Source organism: Mastigoproctus giganteus, chromosome 5, assembly GCF_048544385.1.
Source record: "Mastigoproctus giganteus isolate SK-2022 chromosome 5, ASM4854438v1, whole genome shotgun sequence".
Lineage (NCBI taxonomy): Eukaryota > Metazoa > Arthropoda > Arachnida > Uropygi > Thelyphonidae > Mastigoproctus > Mastigoproctus giganteus.
The window spans coordinates 213,785,711-213,807,144 of NC_143579.1; the positions used below are offsets into that span (position 1 = coordinate 213,785,711).

Consider the following 21,434-nt stretch of genomic DNA (forward strand, 5'->3'; position numbering starts at 1 on the left):
AGGGCGTTCAGTCAGTGTGGATAGATTTAACGACCATATGGGGACTGGTTACCCTGGCCCTTTTCAACTATTGTAGCTTTAGCAGTGTCCCGTTTCCCCATGACCCCCCAACCGCGTTTCTGCCTTCCCCTTCCCTCAAGAAATAGGAAACGCTTCTGAAAAAGCTCTGGCCGTGTCTTCAACAGCCTTCAAAGCTACAACAATGTCTCCTATTGTTGGTGGAATAGCGAAGGTTCTCCTACACAAGCGAAAGGCTAGGGGGCACTGTGTTGCTCCTTGATCAACCCCTCTGACATCTTTGTTCAAAAGACTGAATGTCTTAGTCTCACTTTAGATAACTGGGATCGTCATAAGTGACAAGATGAATGACGGGTCAGATGAAATTGCACTCTGATAAGGTGGTCAACACTTGCAGCGTGAAGGAGGGCATTCATGTCCAGGCCACAGACATTCCTCTTATTAAAGGGGACCAAGGAATTTTGGAACAAGATGGCGACATACCAAGGTGACAATTGTATTCTTGGAATAGCACTCGAGAAAAAAACTTTAGAGTGGATGTTTTCGGCAACCACCACTCTTCAACAAATGTTGGTACCATTTTGCACCAAACGTATCCAGCTGGATCCCGAGGAGGAAAATTATCGGGTTCCTATTTATCTTGTTGCTATGGAAACGCGTGTTTTTGTATGGGAGAGAAATTGGTCGTAATGCGCGTTATAACGGAGCAGGTGGAGAACAATGGATCGTTTGCTTTGTAAAGACAGACCGGATTCGCGACTTTTGTGTCGGTGCGCGCAGTGTCTGATGCGTTTTGGTCCATTGGGAGACAAATCCGAGATCGTTTCTGCGAAGTGAGAGGGATGGTTGTATCTCGTCTGTTTTGTCGCTTGTTGTCAAAATCGGTTGGTGCTAAAAACAAACACGAGTGAAGCGGTAATGGAAGATGCAAAGGAGGGAGAGGTGGCGCTGCTGTTGCGTGTCGTAAATGAAATACTTAACGCGAGTGGGATGATAAAATGTGTTGAGTAAAGAAGGGATTTCCCTCGAATAAAATCTGAGGATGTGTTGTGGTTGATGTTTGTTTGTGAAGAAGGGGGTCGCGTATTTGTGTTCCAGCAAAAGGGACGCGGTCATCTCTGTTGCAGTTCGTAATTTGGTCCGCATTGGTTCCTCCTTCTTTCGCACTTTTTCTCTCTTTCTTTGTGGCAGCCGAGAGGATACATCGGTACACGCATTTCAGTTGATAGTCACTGCAGAGCACGTGACTTAAATATGGTGACGTTGTTGTTTTCTCTCTATACTGTAAACTTCTCACCCCCATGTGGCCAACCCGGAGTACAAAGAACGGGGAAATTTATTCCTTATTTATTTTTTGCTAACCGATAAATTTCTTTCTTTCTCTCTCTCTCTCTCTCTCTCTCTCTCTCTCTCTCTCTCTCCTGTAATCTCTATTTCTCTTTCTATTACCTTTTTTCTCTCTCTCTCATCATTTACTATTTCTTTCTCTATATATTTCTATCTTTTCTCTCTTTCTGCTTTCTCATTCTCTCCATTTCTCTCATTTTTCTTTCTATCATACTCTATCTTTCTCTCACCATCTGCATGTCTCTGTCTCTCTCTCCCTTAATCCCCTCTCTCTCTCTCTGTTCTTTTTCTCGTTTCTCTCTTCCCTGTTTCTGTCTCTCTTTCTGGCATTTTCTTCCTCTTTCCAATCCCTCTATGTTTCTCGCATTTTCTTTCTCTTTCTATCATTCTCACTCTACTTCTTGAATTTTATTGCTCTTTCTGTCATCCTCCCTTTCTTTTCAATGACAATTGTATTCATCGCATTTTCTTGCTCTTTCTATCATTCTCTCTGTTCATGGCATTTTCTTCCTCTCATCATTTTTTCTTTCCCCCTGTTTCTCGCTTTTTCTTTCTCTTTCTATCATTCTCTCTCTCGCTTTTTATTCCACTTTCTACTGTTCCCTCTTTCTTTTTTATCCTCTCTCTCTCTCTTATTTTCTTTCTGTTTCATGCATTTTCTTGTTCTTTCTATCATTCTCTCTTTCTCTCTGTTTTTCACATTTTTTCCTCTTTCTATCATTCTCTCTCTTTCGTTTACCCTTTCTCTATCTCACTATCACTGTTCGTGTTGTTATCTACATTTCTCATTCTCCCTCTTCCATATGTTCCCTTCTCTCATTCTCTCTCTCTTCTGTTTCTCATTCTATCATTATCACTGCCCCCCCCCCCTTTATCTCTCCCCCTGAGCCTTTCATTCTTCCCCTTAGCCTTTCTACCCGAATTCGGATCTGCAGATAAAAGGGAATAAAAAGCAACTCCTTGGGTCAAGTTTAAAAAAAAAAAAAATTTAATTAATTCTGATCCCCCCAGCAATCGGACCGCATTGGATTGTAAATGCCTCCCCCGCCCACCCCATCCCACAAACAGAAAAATCGTTCAAAACACGAACAAGTTGAGGCAGACACGGTAAAACAGACACCGCATTGCCTGAGTTTCCATCCTAACCTTTCTCTCATTCAATCTATTATTTGGAAACTGACCACGCTCTCCTCCTTTCTTTCAATCGCATTTAAACGACCCCTTTCGTGCCGATGTCCACCGAAAACAGCGTTGAGAAAATGCCGAGCGCACCCCCAGCAACAGATAGGCCTAAGATTGACTCTCATTTGCAACGGGGGACCGGCACTCTGCTCGGGAGTGCTGTTGTGTGACTGGCGCCTGCGTCGTCTGCCACAGGAAGTCCAGGGGGATGCGCGGTGACCATTACTTAGGGCTGTCAAACCGGCTCCCGTGTCCTTGACTAATTGTACGCGTCTCGGCACTACCGCGGGCGGCCTGCAACACCTGGTCTGAGGCGAGGATCGGTGTCCTGTCCTCGTCTAACTGCGCCACTGGCCACCAGGGTGCGCTACCTACCAGCTCTCACGAAGTTGCGGCCAATGAGCGGGGCCGGAGCTAACACGTCGCCTCTCGCAGTCGCAGCTTTGTTAAAAGGTTGTCTGCCGCTCGATTTGGGCAACCAGTTTAGCGTCTGTTGGCGATCGGTTCGGGCTGTGGAGTTGTCGGGGGTCGCACTTTTGCCAATTTCTTTGACCTGCGGCACGAGAAATTGTGATCGAAAACTGTTCCGAAAGTCGCGCGCCGGCGTTTTGGAGATTTTTTTACTTCGGTTTGTGCTATGTGAGCTTTGACCTCGCTGTTAGGGGGTTGGGGTGTCGGCGATGCCCACGGTGGAGTAAAAGGTCGGGAAGCAAAGTGAAAGAGAGAAGAAAGAATAGGAAGAAAAAGCAAGAGCAGTGCGCCGTCAACATGTTACCTGTGTACGTACTGAACGTCTCTCCGATGGGTAGATGAATGCGGCCGATCCACGTGCAAGCAGCGTTCAAAGGAATTTCGCGGACGCCACGCCAGTTAGGGACCGTGCAGCCAGTGGAGAGACCAATTGGTAAGTCCCTTTAGGCGCATTAAGGTCACAGTTCTTTCTAACTCAACCAACAGATAATTTTGCGATTTATCACATCTGTCGTCTGCTTCTATTCTTAATGCTGTCAATTTCACTGAAAGCATTATCGTCTGCTTCCATTCTTAACATTCCGTCAATTTCACTGAAAGCGTTAACTTTCGTCTGCTTCAATTCTTAACATTCTGTCAATATCACTGAAACGTTAATTTTCGTCTGCTTCCATTCTTCACGTTCTGCTAATTTCAATGAAAGCGCTAACTTTCGTCTGCTACTTCCAAGATGCAGTCTATTAGCCATTTTCTATGGTGGGTCTTTATAAACTCCGTAACCGCACTAAATTAGTTAAGGGCCTGTCTGGGGGGGGGGATGTGAAGAAAGCACTACTTACACTATCGCAAGAATTTCTTAAACCTCTTAATTTTATCTTTTACTTAGTAGTTTATCTTTTCCTCCCCTATTCGGCCCCCCAAATTCACTTAAAAGATCAAGCGTCTCGAGACAGCTTTAAGAAAAACAGACCCCCTCAATTTCAGCCAGTGGGTTTTATCGACTACTTCCATAAGTTGTTGACCCCTTGTCCCTAGAGGGGATTAAAATGTAAAAATGCGCTTCTAGTAAGAAATATGTTCCATATTAGCAGTTGGTAGCCATTTTTTTTTTTTAGACAAAAAGAATTCTATTTTACCAAGCTGAGTTAGAATGTTACACTCACTACAACCCTCCCCCTCCCCCAACCCGTCATGGAACCAAACTATCCACTCGAATGAACACGAGCAAATATTTCAGAAAATAACCGGATCTGAACCGACAAGGGCAAACAAAGGTAGGCACGCCAACCCTCTTTTGAGAGTATTCACCATTATTCCGCGGATAAAAATAAACATATTCAGATCGGTTTCCGCTGTTTGACCCGAGTTGGCGAACGAGAAAATTACACACCAAACGTCAGTAAATAATCGTACATCGGTAAAGAAGTTTACGATATCGTTTGGCGAATCCATTCGTATTTTACGTGTTTGTTAAGCCTAAATACCAATCATAACCATTATTAAAATACAGATACGCTAAGCCTAACTGATTACGCAGACGCCACAGCGTTATTTCGGGGTGATTTCGACAGCGAGGTTCATTTACTTTTTCGCTTCGGATACCAATTGCTTCTGCCGATCGATATAATCCGAAGCAGACGTTTTAAGCTCCCTCGGCAGGCTTTTACACTAATACACTTGAGGAGTTCTTGCTTAAAACGATAAGGAGACATTTCTCCTATCGCAGGAGGTATTCGTTGTCGTGAAACAAGACACCGCGTCTAGATCCGGTGTCCGTACAACGGTCGTTAATAGCCAAGAGCCGTACATGCCGCTTGGTGGATGTTTTAGCACGGGCTACGATCTGGTTTTAGCTGTCGGCAGACGAAGCGAAGCGAGTCAGGTTTCGCAATCTGACTTCTGACCGGTTCTTTCCCACAAGGGAGCCTTTGTGATATTGAATATCGGGGAAAATCATTACCTAGGGTTGTAGGAGGGGGGGGGCGGGTACGGTGTAATATAACCAACTGATATCCACGAGCGATATTTAACGCTTAAAAAAATTAGGAGTACCCGGAATAAAACCATCTAGCTATTTGAGTAATGATTAAATAGTTCCACTTCGTCTGCTATGTCCCTCTGATCGAAAATAACACATGTAGTGTTTTATAATGCGAGTTATTTATTGTGCCGCCAGGTGGCGCCAACGACTTTCCTCCTAATGGTTTTAATGTCGATCAGCTATTTCGCATCAATGTGAAAACCATTTATATAATAATGTACATACAAATGGCTTTTGGTAAATGCTTGCCATGTTACAAATATCGCTTGGCAATGGAGGAAAAACATCTTTTGGCAAGTCTGAACTGCATAATGTCGATTAAATTCGTTTGTCTTTTGACAATATCTTAAACTGCCAATCGATAAATCGAAAGAAACCGCTCGTCTCGAAGTGGTTTAGCAACCGAAATAGTTTCAGTTCATTCGTAAACAAATTGCGTGTTTACAGAGTTAAAAATCACACCAGCGACACCTGACGGGCATTTTTAAAACATTCTCTTGGGTCTTGATTTTTAAAAATGTTTGATTAATTAATTGTCCTTGACACGAGAGAATTCGTCCTCCGAGGTGAGTTTGCTATTCGGCAAAGCATCATCGTCTGATCGTTTATTGCTGATATTTCGTAAACCCTAGCATCTGCTAAACCCTAAACGTTCCGAGCCTTTTTTTTTTTTTTTTTTATCAAATGTATTTCGTGCACTGCATTTAAAAAACGTAAGCCACTTTATAATTTGCGGTGTGTTAGGAAAGACAGAAGGAAAAAGAGAAAGAAAGAAAGAAAGAAAGAAAAAAAAAAAACTTCGCGAGTCGTTTATTGCAACCAGAATAAACGTGGCTTTCATTCTGATATGATTCTTGTGCAGAAGTCGCCTTTCTAACAGAGACTTTGTGCCAGAGAGAGAGAGAGAGAGAGAGAGAGAGAGAGAGAGAGAGTTGGGCTTGCAAAAGTATTTAAGAAGTTTTATTAGACCAGGCCTTTCTGGAAAACGCACTACGAATTTTAACAGCATGAATTCAGTCAGATGTAAAATTAAGATCTTGGAAGAATTAGAGACCTCTAGCGTGAAAGAGAAAAATTATTTTTCAATAGGATAACAACTCTCTTTTTTATATCTTTCTTAGCCCAAATATATGCTAACAGTAATAAAAATTATTTACATTTGGTCATAATTGGTCATTCAACTTTTGGAATGATAATGTTAAAGGTTTGCCATACGCAAAGCATCGTCAACGTATTTCATGCAGAAGAGCGCAAGGCCCTCGTTTGGTCAGCAAATATTACTTCCATTTGGTATATTTCTTGTTCAGACGGAAATCGAAAGAACGATGATGGTAAAGGTTTGCCATACGCAAAGCATCACCAAAATATTTAACTGCAGAACCACTATAAACACTACTTTATTTATAAATTTTCCTACCGTTTGGTATATTTCTTGTTTAGATTGAAATTGATCTGAGATTCATCTGTAGAAAAACGCAGGCCCTGTTTTATTTAGCACTCCTTATTTAGACTGAAATCAAAAGAACGATGTTAAAGGTTTGCCATATGCAAAGCATCGTGTTTCAACTGCAGAAGAACGCAAGCTGTCGTTTGGTTAGCAAATACCATTTGATATATTTCTTGTTTAGACTGAAATGAAAAGAGAGATGATGGTAAAGGTTTGCTCTAGGTAAAGCATCGTCAAATATTTAAACTTCGAAAGAATGTAAACCGTATCAAAAGAGCTGTGATGTTGAGGTTTGCTATAGGCAAAGTATCAACAACTTTCATCTCAGAAGAACCATAAGCCTTATTTTATTCAGAAATCTCATTACCGTTTGATATATTTATTGTTTAGATTGAAATCGAAAGTACGATGATGTTAAAGGTTTGCCATAGGCAAAGCATCACTAATGTACTTCACAGCTGCAGAAGAACTCAGGCAGTACTTTATTTAGCAGACCTTACCACCATTTGAGATTCATTTTTTAGATTGAACTCAAAAGAGTGATGACGTTAATGGTTTGCCATAGGCAAAGCATAGCCAAAGATCCAGCAATAGACTTGGATCGAATCCCAGTTCGACACTAGTTTTAGAATTCATGGAAATGAAATTGAATTAAGATTCGTGGTATTTGTCCACTTCCAATAACTTAACTGGCAGTTAAAACCCATTGGTTTCAGCCCGGTTCTTGACAGACTGCAGTTTGTTTAAAACGGAGTTCCTTTTATTGAGAGACATTCGTCTGCTTGTTCACAATTTAGCTGATTAGTTTAGAACAAACAGAAAATAGTCGGATGGCTTTGACGGAGCTTAAGCTGTACATGACAAAACGAATTGTGACACAGTCGGACGCGGCGGGATTATACGGGACGGCGATTTATAGCTCCGTCGGCAGGTCTTCGGCACAACGGAATAGCTACTGGTGACGCGCAGACGAACTCGGAAATTCGTCCGCCCTTGTTTTTGGATGGATCGAAGAGAATTTTCAAAAATAGACAAAGACAGACTGAGTTCAATCGTCTGAATTCTGCTGAAAACGACATTTTTTGAGCAAACGAAAGTGACACATGAAGGCAGTTGATTAGCTGAAAAATATACAAATTGCCTAGCGAACGCTCGCGCTGAAATGGACTCAAAATTGTTGAACTTCTGTTGATTATTTGTTTGTCCAATGGCAGACGAAAAACGTAATTCTGCGCCAGCTAAAATATTTCAACAAAGCAAAAAAAAATCAAAAATTTCGTCTGCCATTGGACAAAAAATCAACAAATAATTCATTTAAATAAATGGAAATCCGCCATACGAAGAATTTTCAACAATAGATAAAACTAAATCTCAATCATCTGCTAAAAACAATTTTTTAAGCGTAACGGAAATTGACATATGAACGCAACTGATTAGTTTGGAAATAAAACATAAATTGCCTAGCAACCGCTCGTGCTGAAATGGACACAACATTGTTTAAACATCTCTCGATTTAATATTTGTTTATCCAATGCCAAAAGAAAATGCGATTCTGCTCCAGCTAAAATCTTCCAACAATGCAAAATAAAATGGAAATTTTTGATGCGCAGTCGAACCGGGATAATTCATCCGCCCCTTGTTTTTGGATGGACCGAAGAGAATTTTCAAAGATAGACTGAGTTCAATAGTCTGAATTTTGCTGAAAACGACTTTTTTTGAGCAAACGAAACTGGCACATGAACGCAGTTGATTAGCTGGAAAATAAACAAATTGCCTAGCAACTGCTCGTGCTGCAATGGACTCGAAATTGTTTGAACTTCTGTTGAATAATATTTGTTTTTCCAATGGCAGAAGAGAAACATAATTCTGCTCCAGCTACCATCCTTCAATAAAGCAAACAAAAATCTAAATTTTAAATAATGGAAATTCTTGATTTGCAACAATAGATAAAATTAAGTCTCAATCGTCTGAATTTTCAACAATAGACAAAATTAAGTCTCAATCGTCTGAATTTTCAACAATAGATAAAATTAAGTCTCAATCGTCTGAATTTTCAACAATAGATAAAATTAAGTCTCAGTCGTCTGCATTCTGCTGAAAACTACTTTTCTGAAGCGAAACGGAAATTGACATGTGAACGCAACTGATTAGTTAGGAAATAAACATAAATTGCCTAGCAACCGCTTGTGCTGAAAATTGATGAAAAATTCTTTAAACTTCTGTCGATTAATATTTGTTTATCCAATGTCAAAAGAAAATGCGATTCTGCTCCAGCTAAAATCTTCTAACATATGCAAAATAAAATGGAAATTTTAAACAATGGACGTTCTCAATATGAAGAAAAAAACGTACTTCTGCTCCGGCTAAAATCTTTCAATAAAGCAAAAGAAAACCAAAATTTTAAATAAACGGAAATTCTCGATACGAAGAGTTTTCAACAATAGATAAAATTAGTTATCAATCGTCTGAATTTTCAACAATTAATGAAATTTTAAGTCTCAGTCGTCTGAATTTTTAACAATGGATAAAATTAAGTTCAATCGTCTGAATTTTCAACAATGGATAAAATTAAGTTCAATCGTCTGAAGGCTAAACAATATATAACGTTGTCTCAATCGTCTGAATTTTCAACAATAGATAAAATTAAGTTTCAATCGTCTGCTTTCTGCAGAAAGCAGACGATTGAAATTTTTCTGAAGAGAAATAGAAATTGACATGTGAACGCAACTGTATAGTTAGGAAATGAACATAAATTGCCTGTCAACCGTTTGCGCTGAAATTGACGCAAAATTCTTTAATCTTCTGTCGATTAATATTTGTTTATCGAATGCCAAAAGAAAATGCGATTCTGCTCCAGCTAAAATCTTCCAACAAATACAAAATAAAATGGAAAATTTAAACAATGAAAGTTCTCAATATGAAGAATCGCCGATTGTTAGGTTTAATCAACAGAGCTTAAGCAAACGATGCTCGCGTACAGCAAAGATGGAGTGGCAAAATTTACAGTTGTACAGCTTCCTTAATTTCGCCCACTCCCGCAGGAGCCCATATAATTTACCTAGATCCCCAATTTAGGATGTCTACCATCGACTAATCCAAGACCGTGCGATTTCCAGCTTCCAATTTCCATACCAATTACTAGTTGCGTATAATTAGGTCCGAATCTGTATCTAAAGTACGGAAATCTCTGGCTTGATTTAACACAAAATTTATAGCTGCGCTGATAAACTGGCTTCTCGTTAAGCGTCTCTACTAGGGGGGAAGTTTAGTGTGAAAGATGACAACAGTTTATTGCAATGCTTCGGAAAGTCTTTACCGGAGCTCGGATGGCGATACGGGGCAATTTCCTCGTAGATGTTTGCGATATTAGGCGAGCATGAAAAGAATTATTTAAGCACTTAGACGAATCTGCTTTGCAAACGGTTTAAGGCTATAAAGTCAGCCGAACGAACTGGATGGTAATCGATAAATCCTCTGAGCTCTTGCGCCTCTATTTGGGCATTACGGTAGGCAACGGCTAACTAGTAAAAGGCCGTTTTTGGAGGAGCCAATGAAATTGATAGCGTGGTAAAAAAGGAGGAGGGCTGCTCCGTTGGATGCTTATTGCTAAAGAGGGTGGATTATGCAAGGGGGCGCCAATAGATTATCGTGGAAAAAATATCGCTTAATGAGAATGACCACGCTTATGGGGATTATCGGAGAAAAACAGGATGAATTTGCTGCAAATTGCAATTGATCGGGTTTAGGAGTATTATAGGAGAACAGGAGGGTGTTTGCCGAGAATTAGCGAAATCTGTGGGGTGTGACTGTGTTAGGAGGGTATTTTCTGATGAAAAAGTGCTGTGTCAAGATCCGGGAAAACAATGGATCACGAGACTGCATTTCCCAAGAAGACCGGAAGTCGTTTACTAAGGAATTTCCGGTCTTTGAAAATCAGCATTTAAAATGTGAACTGGTTAGAGCTGATACGGCTAAAGTTTTGATTCTCCTCGAATATTTAAATTATTGATCTATGGAAAAGCAATTATTCTAGCTTTGGGTGTTTTGGAACCATTCACTAAGTTCGATGGGTCTTCAACACGCGAGCTGTTTATCCAACAAGGTCAAATAGTCAATCATGAAGCATTAGCGATAGTCCAGTGATTGGTTTCTTCATCATGACAATAGCCCGATTCATAGAACACTTTTTTGGGAAACAATTTCTGACTCAACTTATCCTTCAGACCTGGCTCTGAATACTTTGGCTGCTATCAAAAATCAAAGGTACCTTTAAAAGATTAAAAGAGAGGATAATCAGAAGAATACGATACTGCTGTGAATTATAAATGGGAAGTTCCAAAAAATGGGGGGATCGCTGATGGTTGCTCCTATAAGCGTAAAACATTTAACTAATACCAAACAGTTAAAAATATCTATAAATGGTGTTTATCTTTTGGAGAATGGCTAGAGAAATGCAGTAATATCGTATTGCAATTTACCACGGTTAGGTTGATAACTACTCTTACCTCTGGTATAAGCAACTCCGTTTAGAATGCACTTAAACCCAATGTGTTGCTCACTAAACCACCGGACACTTCCACCCCGACTTAAGGCAGCAATCCGAGCCTCTCGTGGGAAAGCAAACCGTCTTAGACGTAAGCTACCGCCAAGGTATCGCTACGGCCGAATCGGCAAACTCTTACTTTTGTTGCAACATGAACTTGTATGCAAAACTAAAAGGAAGCGGGGGTAAACGGGGGGAGGAGGGGTTGGCGTCAACGCTTTGAGATCATTTTAGAAATTCAGCATGCATTATTAATAGTCACTTAATTCTAGACCGAAAAGCCTTCTAAAAATTCTGCTCGTCAGCGAGGCAGGCGACACAAGATTGATAAGCTAATGACGCAAATGTAGTGCTTAACTATTCAATATTTTCCGTAGTGCGTTCCTTTCTCCGTCATTAGCGATGTTAGAAGTTTGAGAATATCACAGTCCTAGTGAGGAAGTGTCGTTGGTAGTAGGATTCCTCCCCCTCCCCTCCATTCTCGACTTATAAGAAAACCAGAAAAACTTTCTCACAGCTAACAGTAATGTGAAAATAATTATATTAGGAGGGAGCTGATTTTATTCATAAATGTCGATAAATTCGTTAAAATTCGGCTAATTTTAGGGTTAAATAATATCGGAACATTAAAACAAACTAATAATGACAATTTTAATGTAAAACACCCTCTTATGCACGTGTCAACAATAACAATGATGCACGTGATGAAATGTTACTTTTCATTTTACCATTCGTGGATTTTCCATCGTCTGTAAATCAACAATACAGCGCGAGATGAAATGTATTTTCATTTCATGCTCGTGCATTTTCCATCGTTTGGAGATCAACAATACAGCGCGAGACGAAATGTATCATTTCATACTCGTGGATCTCGCGCTTTCTTCATCGTTTGGAAAACAACAATACAGCACGTGATGAAATTGAATAATATTTAGCCGTCGATTGAAACTCAATTTTCTGCTCACACGCAACTCTTACTGCTTCAGCCAATTGACAGCTGTTGTTAGTAGGACTGTGTGACTTGGTAAAAGATGACACTGCCAGTTATCTCTACCAGAGACAACAGAAGTTATCGGGTAGAAAGTGGTGGTCTGTGGCCTCGCTGCTTATCTCTCAGCGGTCACCTTCACTGCTACCAGAGATCGACACAGATCTTAGGCATCAGTGAACATCTAATTCTTCTGGGTACACAGCTATCACGCCAGCCGAAAACAGCATTAGCAAAGCTAGGTCACCAATCAAAGACAAAACTACGTAAGAAAGAGTAAGCTTGGTCGTAGTTTCAAATGGCTGCTTCGAGATTAAGATGATTTCCAAAGTTCTACTGCAGGGCAAGAAAAGTTAGAGAGATCGTTGAGTTTTATTACCAGTTTCACAACTGGTGCAAATCCAGCACCACGTACAAGAAAAATAAAACTATAATTTGCACACGTGACAGCACTCCTGACAGTGATAATATCTTCCACCTGGTTCCAAACTGTATTCAAAATTTACCAGGGCAGGAACCAATAACAGGACTGATCCCAATATCATAAAACTGGTAGTGTCCAAAGAGATTTCTGTGGTGAAACGAAAAGGAGAGAGCTTCAGTGTCAAGAGAGGGGGATTATAGTGGACTGAAGTACTTCTTAGGCTCTATTAACCCGAGAGAGACAACTATAGGCCGTTGGACACGCGTTTATCATGGGCAATATTGAAGGGATTTTTCCTGGAAGTTAAAAATGCGTTTGTTCCAGTGGAAGTTACGAAAAACGTGCGAAAGAAATTAAATTGCAAAAATCTAAGAATGAAGACAAGGAGTTCACCTACGTGAACACCAAACAGAAGAGTGAATCGAGCAGAGACTTTATTCAATTTGCACTGAGAGAATCACGGAACTCTTGAGAGAAGTGGTGGACGAGTTGAACAGGCTCGCTGTAACAATCTTTGCGGTTCGAAGACCATTCGAACCAAGCAGGAACAGTGACAAGTAGTCGGGCTGCTGTAACTTCATTGATGCAGAAACCTCGAAGAAGAGAATATATGGGAACTACTGAAGATGAGCGGAAAGTGTCTCCAGGAGTGGATGATAGACATCCTATTATACTGAAAAAGATGCATGTAAGACTTTCATGTGTATGAGATGTTAATGAAGCCATTATTGAGCTCTAGGACAATCCACAAGCGTGACAATCCACTAGGACAATCCACAAGGTAACTAAAAACCGATGACTTTGGCTTCAGTGTTGGTAAAGGTTCATGGAGTCTGGTTGGGGATACAATAAGGGACTATCTCGATAGAATGCCATCTTTAATGGAATCCAGAATGGGTTCGCGAATGGGGAAGTTTGCCTATTCAATAGTGGTGGTTATATCCGCTGTGTTACTGCGAGGGTGACACAGCGGATATAACCTCCATCCTCCTCACACCGGCTGGAAAATGCTCTGGTTCAAATCCCGTTAATGAGGAACGTAGCTGAGTTAGTTGGTCTAAAGCGAGGATTGCATGTTTATTTTTTCACAAAATTTAGGCCTTTCATCCAGCAAACTGGCAAATCTACCACAGAATACGCATAATTTACAGACACAATATACTGTTGCCTCACAACCTTAGTTGCTTAGGGGTTTACATGCACTGACCCAGTCGCGTTTACCATTCTATCTAATTATTATGATATAAAAAAGGAAGCAAAAAACAACTTCGACATATCACTGGGAGATTTGGTAAGCTGCTTGGTGGATAAAAGGGTTGTTAAAAGATACGAACCAGTGTAGCCATAAATGGACACGCCTCAGGGTGTACGACTGTAGAAAGTGAAGTCTCTTAGGGACCAGTGCCGAGGTACCTCCTATTTCTACTCTCCCTTAGTAAGTTGACAAGTGAATACATGGGGTGCTGTCAAAGTTAGCTGATGACGCTGAAAGATAGGATGAGTGCTTAACGAGAAGACCCAGACCATATTTCTTCAGAATGACTTAGATTGGTTGCAAAAATGGTTTGAAAATTTGGCAATTTAAAGACAGAATTGTATTTACACATTTTGGTGTTGGAAGTTTCTTTTTGCAGATGTATACAGATCCAATTTTAAAATATAATAAAGAAAGATGTCTACAGACTCTTGGTGTTCTGCAGAGCAAAGGCTGAAAACCCCTGCCTCAGATGAAAGGGGAAATACCATCTTTGAGAATTGTCAATCGAGTGGAGATAAGAATTGCCTTCACTCATTGATTTATATCCAAAGCTGGAATGATCCAGACATAGTCCAGAAAAAAAGTTAATATGAAATGTTCATACGTGTACTGAGAGAAACTCAAGAGATTTCTCTCAAAAAGAGAAAGATTCTTTTCTTTAGTTATTAAGTGTTCTTTATCCTTCACAAGATGAAATTAATCCCATGGACATTGGTTGGTTGGTTGGTTGGCTGGTTGTAGGGTTTTCTTAAATATTAAAAAAATTTCTAGAACATTCAAGAATGTTCCAGAAAGGTGTAGATGATTATGTAATATTCTAGAAAGCGGAAGTATTGTTTTAATATTACAGAAGATTGGAAATGATTCTAGGGTTTTGCAATAATATAAACTGAGGAATAAGAGCTGTAACTTATGAAATCGAACACCTGTCACTGAGAAAGAGTGTTTGAAGATTCAAGGAGAGTGGCAGTTTAAAGAACAACCACGATCAGGAAACACAAGATTATAATATTGATATCTAAACGCAATTGACGACTTTCTGTACCTGAAATCCGACTGAGTTCAATAGGAACTCAGCTCGGATTTCAGGGACCCAGAACAAGAAGAATTTCATGGTTGTGTAGTGGTCTGAAAAACCGTTATTCGAACCGGAAAATCGAAAGAAATGGTTCGCTTGGGCTAAGAGCCAACAACATTGGCCAATTGAAGAGTGGAAAAACGTACTGTGGATGGATGAATCCAAATTTGAATTTTTTGGATCCAAGCGTAGAGTTTTATGTGAAATAATCAACTGAAGAAAAAATGGTGCCACACTGTTTAGTGCCTACAGTCAAGCACAGTGGTAGGACCATCACGATCTGGGGTTGCTTCTGTTTCCCTTCATCGTGAAAATTGAAGGAATTTTTAAGAAAAGGTGCCATAAAAGCATTCTTGAACATAAAGCGATATCCTTTAGACTTTCACTTTGTGGAAGAAATTTTATATTACAGAAAGACAGTGGCCCGGAACACAGCTCTAAGATGTGCAGGAACTTTCTAGGAACTAAACAACAGAATGGGGGGTATCGAAAATTATGTGTGGCCACCCCAGTCGTCTGATTTAAACCAGAGCTTTTATAGGATCATCTAGACTGTCAAGTCCGTGAAGGTTGCCCGTCTTCATAAAATGTGCAGGAACCGTGCAATTCGCTTGGAATAATGTTAGTCAAGACACTCTTATAAAATGAAAATCCAGAATGCGATGGGTGTGTAAGGCAGTGATAAAATCTCGTGGAGGATAATTGGATGAAAAATCAGTATAGCTTCTTTTTATATTAAGGTTTAAATTGTTATAGTTAATTTCAAAATCATTTCGAATATCCAACTCAATTCCTTAAACACCGATCTCTAAGTGGTTCTCCAATGGGACAAAAAAAATTATTTCACTCATTGCTCGAAAATTTGCTCATATTCAACTAGTCCTAAAAAGGGACACAAATCCCTTGCGTCCAATTATCGTCCCTTCACACATTTACCTCTACCCCTAAAGTAATGGACTCAAGAAGAAATCCATCATTGTCGATCCACGTGTTCCACCTACGAACAAATTCAAAGGAAAGTTTGGCAAAACTGACGCAGTTGCTCTTGACATTTCAAAGGCTTTTTGATCGTGTCTGGCATCAAGGTCTTCTAAACAAGCTTCCATCTTATGGTTTTCCAACTGTTTTTTTTTGTAATTGGGTATCCAGTTTTCTCTCTGATCGCTCACTCAGGGTAATGGTAGATGGCTCTCTGTCTTCTAACTTCTCCACTAATGCCGGTGTCCCTAAAGGTTCAGTTCTTTTTCCCACTCTTTTCGTCATATTTTAATGACCTTCTTTCATTGATTAGAAATCCTATCCATAGTTTTGCTGATGTTAGCGCATTGCATTCCTCCTTCTAGTTTGGGAAACCTTACCCTGCACAAACAACCTCAACTTCTCGAATATCCACTACCAATTCCTAAAATGCTGATCTCCAGGTAATTTTCCAATGGGGAAAGAAAACAAATAGCTTCAATCCATCCGAAACTTAGTCCTATCTTATTTCTCACAAAAAAGTCTACTGCTCTGCTCATCTTCGATGATCATGTTTCTAGACAAGATCACATGTCTCTATTAGGGTTTACGCTGACTTTTAATCTTTCTAGGTATAAGCACATCACAAATATTGCTTCTTCCGCATAAAAAAGAAGAGTTTTCTCTTTCGCTCTCGGCGGTTCATTTCTTCTAAACAACAACTCATTTTATACAGATATCAAATCCGCCTTACCACGGAATAATATTTATCACATCTCGGGAGAGTGTCCCCATAACCTTCCTCAGGCTTCTGGACTCAATTTAAAAGTGGGCAGTTAGGATGATAATTGATGACCATCTCTTACAAAGAGTCTCCACTTTCTGTCTCTTAGACGTTCAATTTCTACTGCGCGTCTTTTCTACAGATACTTCCATGCGCACTCTTCCGAATTGGAACCCTCTCTCTTCGAAATCAGTGCGAACAAGTGCCGCAACCAGTCAGAACCATTTATCATCCAGTTCCAAACTCACAGAACCAACTTTTCACTTCTTCATTTTCCTCTTCTACTTTTGTTTTCTGGAAAAACCTTCTTTCAACCCACATTTCTTGAAAACTGCACTCTACAGAAATTCAAGTCTAATGTCAACAAGTGTCTTCTGTTGTCGTAGTAGAGTTTTAGGAGCATCAGCAAACTGCGTGTGTTCGTGTGTTCAAACTGCGTGTGTTCTGCTATCCATTTTGTGTGTTCTGGATGATAAACCCGAATTTCCAGGAGAAAAAAACATGCTACCCTCGCCTGAGACCAACTAACTCAGTCACGTTGTGAAAAGGGCCCATAAAAATTGCTCACGTCATCGAGGATTTGAACTCGGGTCTTTTACACCCGTTGTGGGGAGAACGGCGATCCTATGAACGGGGCAGCCCTCGTGAGCAGCACATAGGTTTTAATAATATTAAGTTTAAAATAAATAATTTTTTAAATCTTTAAAATGATTCTTGGGAAATGGTATTAAAATCTCCTAATGTTAATACAAATTCTAAATCCACCCAAATATTTAATTTAAAAAATATATATTTCAATTATTCGCATGTGTGTGTGTGGCAATTCCAACTGTTGGAAATCAACACGTGAAGCTAAAATCGAGAAATAAATTGTGCCACTCGCGCTGAAATAGACAAGAATCAGCGCGACATTTTAATGATTATTATTTATTCATGTTCACGGGCACAGGGCCCACGTGCATGTGGCATTTCCAATTATTGGAAATCAACACGTGAAGCTAAAATCGAGAAATGAATTCGCTCGAAATAGACAAGAGTCAGCGCAATATTTTAATAATAATTATTTATACACGTTCATGGGCACAGGGCCCAAATGCTTGTGGCATTTCCAATTGTTCGAAATTTAGTTAAATAATCGAGAAACGAACAATTTACAAAGCTCGCGCTGAAATGGACACAAATGTGGGTAACGTTTTACTCTTTATTATTTATCCATATGCCCGGGCACAGGGCCTTTTGGAAATATAATTTTACTAAGATTTAATATCAGTTTACAATTTCTATTTAATTTACTTAATAGAACCAGACGTTGTAGTTCACGTTTCAAGTATTATTAAAGGCTCTTATCTTTTTCTCTCTCGGTACAATTTCTCCATTTTTCCCTGTTCTGATTCTGTTTCTGGTTTTACCGGAATTTTGCGTAATGCTCACGTATTAATTCACAGCGTGCAACATAAAAGGATAAAATGGGGGTCGAAACTTCAAGAGCAATTATAGGGTGCTATTACAATGTGCAGTTCTGTATAAATACGTAGCATAGTTCCGCTCTTTGACTGATGGGATTCGTGAAAAGATTGCACACACACAAAATCGTGACAAGTACACTGAAACTATCCCCCCTCTACCATGCAGTTCGCGTTCTGGTCCCTCGCTAACGGGTTCGGGTAACGATATGATGCCATTACTGCATGCTAGCCGTTCCTTCAGACGAATTACTCTGAAACCAGGTTGCCCTGTCGCAACTCAAAATTGATTCTGAACTGTACTTGGGGGTGTTATTTTAACTGCAATAACGTGGGGCCAAAAATCGTATACTAACAAATAAATGCGCATGCGTAATTGGTATATTTGAATTTTATCATCGCAAGAGACTACTAGCAACAAACTGTTGGCTAAAATAATTTTTTAAAATAATGCTAACTGTTATAAATGAAGTTTACTATTTTCCCGCGTAGAACGATTTCTCGCATATTGCGTTTCCATTCGTGCTAATTGAGTCTTAACGATTTAATCAAAGAAATAATTGTTGTTAGGCCTATATCCTCCAAAATGTCGCAGTCACAAAATTCGGTCACTTCTGCGCATGCGTAATTCGTCCTCTAAAAAAGTGAAAATGAATTAGTGGTTCAATTTATGCTTACAACGATTTACCGTATATTACGTTTTCAATCCATGCCCTAATTAAGTCTTTAATTATCTAAAAAGATCTTTAGATTTATAACCAATTATACTGATGTGAAGAGGACGCTGTTCTAATAATGGGTTTATTGGTGTTTAAGCCTAACTGGGATCCCAACTAATAACAGAAAGCACTTCATTTTAATCTTCATAAACTAAAATATTCCTTTAAGCTACTGGAAAGAGGAACCGAGTTCTTTAACGATGGGGCACCTCAGAATCAACAGGCCTTTATTTTAGCTTCTACCCTATAAAAGAACGCTTGTAAAATTTCGCTAGCCCTAAAGGGGGTATGACTTTGATTTATTGCTTAGTGTAAAATAAAGTGTTCGAGGGAACATAAGTAACAAGGGAGCATCCATTTACGATGTAAGGGAGTCCTTGTAAGCAGGTTTCGTATCTCCGGAGGTCATACACCATGGAAATAAACAGTTTACCAAAGAGACGATGATTCGCCATTTTTCTACAGTGGCTGTTCTACCAACCACTTGCACCCCCCCCCCTACAATGATTTGTTTATTTTTAATCAGGAATTTTCTTTTTGTATCTCTCGAAGTCATGCACAGTTTGCAACAGAGACAGTGTTCGCCATTTTGTTATAGTGGCTGTTCTACTTACCACTTGCAATCCCTGCAATGATTTGTTTATTTTTAATCAGCCATATTCTCTTATCTCCAGAGACACCATGTAAATAAATTTATCAAAGAGAAAATGTTCCCCATTTTTCTGTAGAGGCTGTTCTACCGACTACTTTTACTCCCCTGAAATGATTTTTTTTTTTTAATTTTTTAATCAGGAATTCTGTTTTTCTATCTCTCGAAGTCATACACAATTTAGTACAGAGACTATGTTCGCCATTTTGATATAGTGGCTGTTCTGTCTACCACTTGCACTCCCTGCAATGATTTATTTATTATTAATCAGGAATTTTCTTTTCGTATCTCAAGAGACACCAAGGAAATAAATTTACTAAAGAGACAATGTCCGCCATTTTGCTATAGTGGCTGTTCTACCTACCACACGCACTCCCCTACAATGATTTGTTTATTTTTAATCAGGAATGTTATTTTTGTATCTCTCGAAGCCATGCACAATTTACTACAGAGACTGTGTTCGCCATTTTTCTATAGTGGCTATTCTATCTACTGCTTACACCCCCCCCCTGAAATGATTTGTTTATCCTTCACCAATTATTTTATTTTTTTTTTTTATTAATTAATTGTGTTTAAACTTTGGCATTTCGTTCCTACGTGGATCTAAATTGTCGCGTCGCATTTCATTTATAAGAGAACTCTTTTAAGAAAGAGAAAGAGCTGGCTTGTATCCATGACAATATCCCATGTGAGATAATCAAGACAATGATAGCATCCCAAGAAAACAAATCATGAACACGCTTGTGGAACTGAACAAATGGAAATCAATACAAACGCTGTTGTTTCATCGCATCTGGGAATATAGACAGTCCCTTTTAACACTTAAAGCTATATCGGATATCCGTTATTACCTTAATACGGGATGCTAAGCACGTGACATTTGAAACACTAGCTTTAAATTACCCAAAATGCAATATATACAGTGTTCCACCCCCCCAGAAAAAGTCACTTATAATTGTGACAGTGCTGTGCGCAGCAATAAGCAAATCTTTGGACTGCGTGGGTTTACAGGGGCAAAGAAGGACATACGGAAATGTATACAGGAAAGTTTAAGACAATTAGAGAAGATAACATCTCCATTGAGTGATAAATACCTCAACAGCAAGGACTTCAATGTTTTTCGTAGTGAATGACTTCATATCGTTTAAGGAAATGGATCTTTGTTATGCTAATATTGATACAAACAGTGGCACACGTAGTAATGGAATGGTATCGGACTGATCTCAAGGTTCATTCGCAAGCGTGGGACCCGGGCATACCTCTAACAATGAGTGGGTTAAGGTTATGCGTTCTTATTAGTTAATAAAGGAACTGTAACACCGAAAGGATCGAGTAATTATGAAGAAAAGTAAAACTCTTGAGATATGAGTACTTTCTGTTGATAAAGTATTCGTATCTCAAGGACCGTGTCCGATCATATCGCTGAAAGGTCGTGTTACCGCTAATGAATATCCGTCTGTTTTAGCTGACCAACTTTAACCTACAATGATTCATTTTTATCCGGATTGCGATGGATTCTTTCGAGACGAAAACGCAACCATCCATCGTGCAAAAACTGTAACTCAATGGTGAGGGGAACATTCCCAAGGTTTCCAGCATCCTCCCTAGTCGCCTAATTCTCCAGATCTCATCCACTTTAAGTTCGCAGTTCTTTAAAGACTACGACACACAGCTGACAAATATCCTGATGGAAGAATGGTTAAATCTAAGCTAGATTTCCTCAGATACCTAGTGGAATTCATTCTACGACGTGCAGGCTGTAATTTGGGCAAAACGTGTCCCTACTATGTGTATAAAAGTTTCTAATTTTTTGGCTAGTGAGTGTAGAAGGCACATGTGGCGATGCCGATTGTATTAATAATCGCTATGCAGAGTACATGGATTAGAAAATCCATAGTGACAAATAAAAGGTAGGATGGAAGAAGGTTCTCCACAACTGGAATCAGAAACGCCTTCAACGATTGAGCGGATGTATCCATGCCAATTTGTACCACATGTCGGGGACCACATATCAAGTCTGCATTCTGAGCTGATTTATCAAAGACTTTTAGGCAAACCATGGTAT

At 39.5% G+C, this 21,434-nt stretch overlaps 1 protein-coding gene across 1 annotated transcript in view; it reads left to right on the forward strand.

Annotated features, from left to right (window-relative positions):
* Window positions 1-3,051: 3,051 nt before the first annotated feature.
* Window positions 3,052-21,434, forward strand: part of LOC150086085 (latrophilin Cirl-like) — an 86,751-nt gene continuing 68,368 nt past the window's right edge. Inside the window, exon 1 of the mRNA XM_090374365.1 lies at window positions 3,052-3,451. The gene's annotated coding sequence lies outside the window, so the exon portion shown is untranslated. The remainder of the gene's footprint in view (window positions 3,452-21,434) is intronic.